The sequence below is a fragment of the Saimiri boliviensis genome, chromosome 9 (assembly GCF_048565385.1).
Source record: "Saimiri boliviensis isolate mSaiBol1 chromosome 9, mSaiBol1.pri, whole genome shotgun sequence".
NCBI classification, from domain to species: Eukaryota; Metazoa; Chordata; class Mammalia; order Primates; family Cebidae; genus Saimiri; species Saimiri boliviensis.
Window position 1 is genome coordinate 73,924,287 of NC_133457.1, and position 5,877 is coordinate 73,930,163.

Here is a 5,877-nt window from a genome sequence, read left to right on the forward strand (position 1 = left end):
GTGGGACCCAGCCACGTGCCTGGCCACGTGCTGTCGGCTCCTTTCCAGCACGCCGGCAGGTCCTCAACACGGCCCGGCAGCGCCTGAGCAGCTCTGGGCTCGCACGTTCTCATTTTCCATGTGTTAGATGCTCATGCTCAGGTATTTTAGAAATTCTTCATTGTCTAAGTTGATCATGTAGTATATATCTTAACAATTAGCATTTTAAGAAGCGTTGTGTGCCTTGATTCCGGACGGAGGGCCTGGGCATTTGATGGAGCTATTCTCAGCAAGGCAGCCTCCTAGGCTCTCAGGGGTAGGTTTTCTCCCCATCGGGCCTCCTGAACTGCCTCCAGAGGCACAGCTGAGCTGCATCTGAGCTGCCGCCTCAGGGCTCATGTAGGCTGCAGAGGACCAGTGACAGTGGCCTCCTGGGGAGGAGCAGGACAGGAACTCAGGATCCCACACGGCACATGTGACATTGGCGCTAATTCCCAGCGTGCAGGTCTACTTACTGTATTAGCTGAGAACGACCGGCAGCTATGGACACCCTGTCCACATCTCCCAGACCACGCCTCAGCATGCCTTCTCTGCAAAGATTTTACAAGTAACTATTTTGGTCTTTGTAGGCCATGTAGTCACTTTCTCAACTACCCAACAGTGCCTTAGTGTGTTGAAAGCAGCCATAGACAAAAGTCAGTAAGAGCGGTCATGTCCCAACAAGACTTTGTTTACACATGGAAACCAGCAGATGGGGCTGCATTTGGCCCTCGGGCCATGATTCCCAACCCTAAGGTCAAGTCTGAGAGTCACACTCCATCTTCAGGAGGGAGGCAGGTGAATGTCCCAGTCTCCCAGCGTCCGGGCACCTGATTCAGAGGCGCATGCCACATGGTTCAAAGAGCTCCGTAGCAGGATGAACGCCCGGCCCCAGGGTAACACATTGGTAACAGACACGCTGCGTTTCCCCTTCTCTGTCTCTCTTGCTCACTTGTGTGTCCTGGGATCACCTCCAAATAAACTACCTGCACCTGCCAGTCTGCGTTTCAGGGTCAGCCTTTGGGGTCCCAGCACAAAGCCATCGTTTGGACCATTGTCTTGGGATGTGCCCTTCACAGACATTCTGGAAGGGTGGTCCCTAGACCACATGCATTCAGGCAAGCAGAGGGGAGAGCCAGGCCCGGAGGCCTCCCTGTGGTCTGCCAGCCCTGGGGTGGGCACGGCTGCTGCACTTTGTCCCATCTGGTCTCTGGAACCCACACAGCCCTGCCCTGCCTTGTTCCAGACTTGAGCAGGTTTTCCTCTGAGACCTTCCCACCACCTCCCCTGTGCACTCCCACCCTTGGTCCTTCTCTTGACCCTGACTCCGTCAGCAGAAGGAAGCTCAGAGGAGGCGCTTTATCCACAGTGATTCCCACAGGTGTCTTCCAAAGAGCCGGCCCCACTAATTTCATTCAAACATCATTTCTGAGGCAGTTCCCAGGACAGGGTCTCATGGGGAGTGAGCCCACTGTGGGGGGTGACCTGGCCCAGGACTCTGTGGAAGCAGAGTGCCCCCTCATGGAGCAAGGGGAGAGGAACCCACCCCAAGCACGTTCCCTGGGAGGATGTGCTAGTTTCTGCCTGACTCAGATTACATGAGTGTGTCTTTAACAGTTTTCTGCATCCCCAAGAAATATATGTCCACAATTTCTGGGACATGTTGACTTCTACATATTTCCAGGACTCTCCGTCACGCATGACATGACCTCAGGGCACAGGCCTAATTAGAGGACAGCTCTTGCATTAAGGGCCCTGTTCCTTTGGAAAGGTGTCCTCTTGCCCTGCCTGAGGACAGCTATACTTTCTCCTGGCGATAGCTACACTTCTCCTTCAGAAATCTGTGTGGTCAAGAGTCAGAAAATTAGGTTCATAGATGCTGAGCGTAGCCATGAGGTGGGCCCCTGAGCAAATTCTGTGCCAGAGGCTAAGGCCAGAGACATGCTGGGAACATCTGGTCAGTAGTATTCCTGGACCCCAAGCCCAGGAAGGAAAAGGGGCACAGATTGTAGTGGTGTTACGAGCTTCCTCTTTCCCCAGAAATGTGAGTTCTCATTCAACTCTGCACCCCTCAGCTCCTAATCTCTCATCTGCTGTCTCTGAGTCACTTATATAAACATGGCAACCTCTGCTTGGCTATCCGCAAACGGTGACAGCTGAAATCACACGAGGCAGTAGAAGAAAACACTAAATGTAAATTAATTCCACAATGTGCTACGTACACACTGCTTTATTCTACACTGCGGGCACTTTCCCATCTGCTGGGGGACATCTGGATACTTTCCTCATTTTTCCCAGGAGGTCAGGGCCAGGACGCGGCCCTGGGGAGACTGACCATTGTCATGAACACGAAGTGACAAGGAGAATGTGAGGAGGTTTTTGCAGACTCTACAAACCTCTCTCACGAGGTAGAGGAAGGGAAGAGGGGGTGGAACTTGGGGAGGGCAGGGAATTGCCAAGATACATACACAAGGACACTTCCCAGCTGTCAATCCTGGCCGTGCATGTGGTCTCAAGACAACTCCTACTCACTCCACATGTCCCCTTCAGGTCCTAACATCCAGAGTCCCTCATGTCCATATGCATCCTGTAAGTTGGAGATGTGATTCTTCCCCGGCCTCTGCTGAGCCCAGAAAAGGAACTGTCCTAGTCTGTTGGTGCTGCTATAACAGAATAACACAGGCTGGGTAATTTATAGGGAATAAAAATTTTTCACAGCTCTAGAGACTGAGAAGCCCAGGACCAAGATACCAGCATCTTGTGAGGACCTTCCTGCTGTGTCCTCACGTGGTGGAAGGTGGAAGGGCAAGGTACACTGCGTGAGGCCTCTGTTATAGGGCCTTAATCCCACCCATGAGGGAAGAGCCCTCATGGCATAATTATCTCTTAAAGGCACCACCTCTTAATTCCATCACATTGACAACTCCTGGATTTTGGATGGGACGCATTCAGTCCATTGCAGGAATATTCCCTGCTTTGTAAGGAGAGTTTTTGACATTGTCTTCCTTTTTATTTTTTTTCAAAGTTATTCATAAGGGAGAGAAAAAGAATGGCTTGATGGCAAGATGACACTTGAATCCAGGTTGTCATCTGAAGAGCAAGGTCTTTGATGTGAGGGTGAAGGTGGGATCTGGCATCCCACTGGCTGTGTCCATCCTGCATGGCCAAAGCTAGCAGCCTTGGTAGAAAAGGAGACAATTTGGGGGTTTCTCAGGAGTCTGTGTGTCCACACATGCCACTTCCTTTCATGCTCACACAAAAATGTTGCTGTTAGTCAATAAACTCAAAAATCCCGTGAGTCAGTAAAGGGCCTTCATCTTGATTCTTCATCCTGAGTCTGACTCAATGGGTCACCAGAGGCCAGATAGTTTTGAAGAGCTACACCCGAACCAATGCATGTATCACATTAACAAAACTGACTCTAGATGTGGGCAGTAGAGTTTGGCAGGCCCCAGAAAACAGGCGTTAAGAGTATGATGGAAACAAGTAGCCCAGGGCATGTGAACACCCAGGTCCCTCCAATGTTCAATCACACTGTCGGGACTCAGCAAAGAACACCCTCCTTCATGGGCTGCTCACAAGACCACGTAGGGCTGGCCAGCTCAGGCCAAGAGGCAAGGGAGACCAGTGGCCCCAGAAGCACAGAGCTTGGAGATGAAGGCTGGGTGGATGGGAGAGATGTGTCCTCAGGTGCTGCAGGTAGCAGCATAGAGATCCTAATCCTGAGGCGGGAAAAGGATGGAACAAGAACTGCTCTGACAGTGTCCCCACGACCCTGCCAGCACATGAGAGAGGAGGGGGCCCAGGGCGGGGTGGGACCATGAAGAATGCCACTCATCTGCCCCCACCCAAGAGCTCAGCTGCTGGCAGATGTGAGGGAGTGCATGTTGAGAACTGAACCCTTTCCTTCCTTCCTTCCTTCCTTCCTTCCTTCTTTCTTTTTCTTTCTTTCTTTTTCTCTTTCTTTCTTTTTCTTTTTCTTTTCCTTTCTTTCTCTCTTTCTTTTCTTTCTTTCTTTCTTTTTCTTTCTTCCTTCCTTCCTTTCTTCTTTCTTTCTTTTTTTTCTTTCTTTCTCTTTCTTTCTTTCTTTCTTTCTTTCTTTCTTTCTTTCTTTTTTCTTTCTGAAATTTCTGTTTAAGGGCCTGAGGAATGATGCCTTACAAACCATAAAATCTCATCAAAAAGGAACTTTCTGACCTAGCACATTGTGACTTGATTTTCCAACTGACTGGCAAGGCATCCCTTGACAGGTAGAAGGTCCCCTTGGCATTCCTTTCCACTTCTCCATGTTTTAGACAAAGCTTAACTTTTTCTACCAATTTCCAACGAAAGAATCCCTAAACACACCTATAACTTGTAAGCCCATGGCTTCAGATGTCCCACCTTTTGGGGCTGAACCGATGTATACCTTCCATGTATTGATTTATAATTTTACCTGCAACTCCTGACTCCATGACCTGTATCAGACCAACCTGTAACCTGACCACCTCAGGCACACTTTCTCAGGACCTCAAGACTGTTTCCCTGCCTTAGTCACTCATTTGACTCAGAATAAACCTCTTTAAACAGTTTGGCAGAATTTGGCGTTTCCATTGTCAAGATGAAGGGTGTCCCGATGTCTGATCTCAGCCAGAAGCCCCCTGGGCATCTCAGGCTGCCACTTACAGTAGCTCTCTTTCCACTGTTAGGTTGGGTCCTCCAAAAGCTGACTTTGAGACAAAAATTCAAGTACAAGTATTTAGAAGTGATTCCAGAATGGCAGTTGGAAAGTGGAAATAGTAAGGGGCAGATGCAGCGTGGATAGCGAAGCTAGCAATATGGGGAGCTACAGCTCAGTCTCGCAGAGCACTCCTCAGGGCCTGGGTGGAACACAACTACACAACTTGGTGTTCTATCCATGGGACAAGAGCCCAGGATGTTTATCCTCCAACTGCTATCATGAGCTGAGGGCTCCTCTCATGGGTATTACTCACTGGCAGTCCAGCCTGCCCCTCATTGGCAGAGAAAGCCTTCAGGCAGAGAAGCTCAGAAGGTTGCAGTTGGCTCTGTCAGAGAAGAGCCCTCAAGGAGAGTTGTCATGCAGGTGGCCTCAGAGCTTCACCATCCCCCTCTCATGTGTCTAAGTTAGAACCTGACCCTGTGTTATTACTGGCCATTACACAATATTGTCTCCTGGCCCCACCCTGCACACTGGTGCTGCTGTCTATGCATCAGGTTTTCAGAAAGTGCCTCTGTATGGTCAGGTTATCCCTCCATCACTTCAGTCCACTCCCCGTACACGTGCATGCACACACATGCGCACATGTGTACACACTGTAGTGGCCAGCCTCCCAAATGGCCTCCAATGACCCTAATCTCCTATCTTTATGTCCTTGTATAGTCCACACTGAGCCAGGGCTGTTCTGGATTGAGTCTAGGTCATAACACATATAATAGCTTCTGTTGTGGTCTCAGGGAACACTGTGTCTGGAGCAAATCAACTGGGATACCAAGCTCACATGCAATCTTGTGGAGAAGCCACGTGGAGAACAGAGACCTCCATCAATAGCCACTGTCAACCTGCAGCCATGGGAGTGAGCTACCTTGGAAGGGATTCTCCAGAGTCCGTCAAACCTTCAAATAATGGCACACAGTCAATATCAGAGTGTAACCTGATGAAAGGTGACAAACAGAACCACCCAGCCAGGCCACTCAGAGATGCCTGACTCACAGACACCATGAGACATATAAATAAATTGCTTGAGCTGTTAAGTGACCAGGTGATTTGTCATGCAGCATTAACTAACTGATACATCTAATTGTGATCACACATTTATGCATACCCATGCACGCACGCGCACACACACACACACACACACA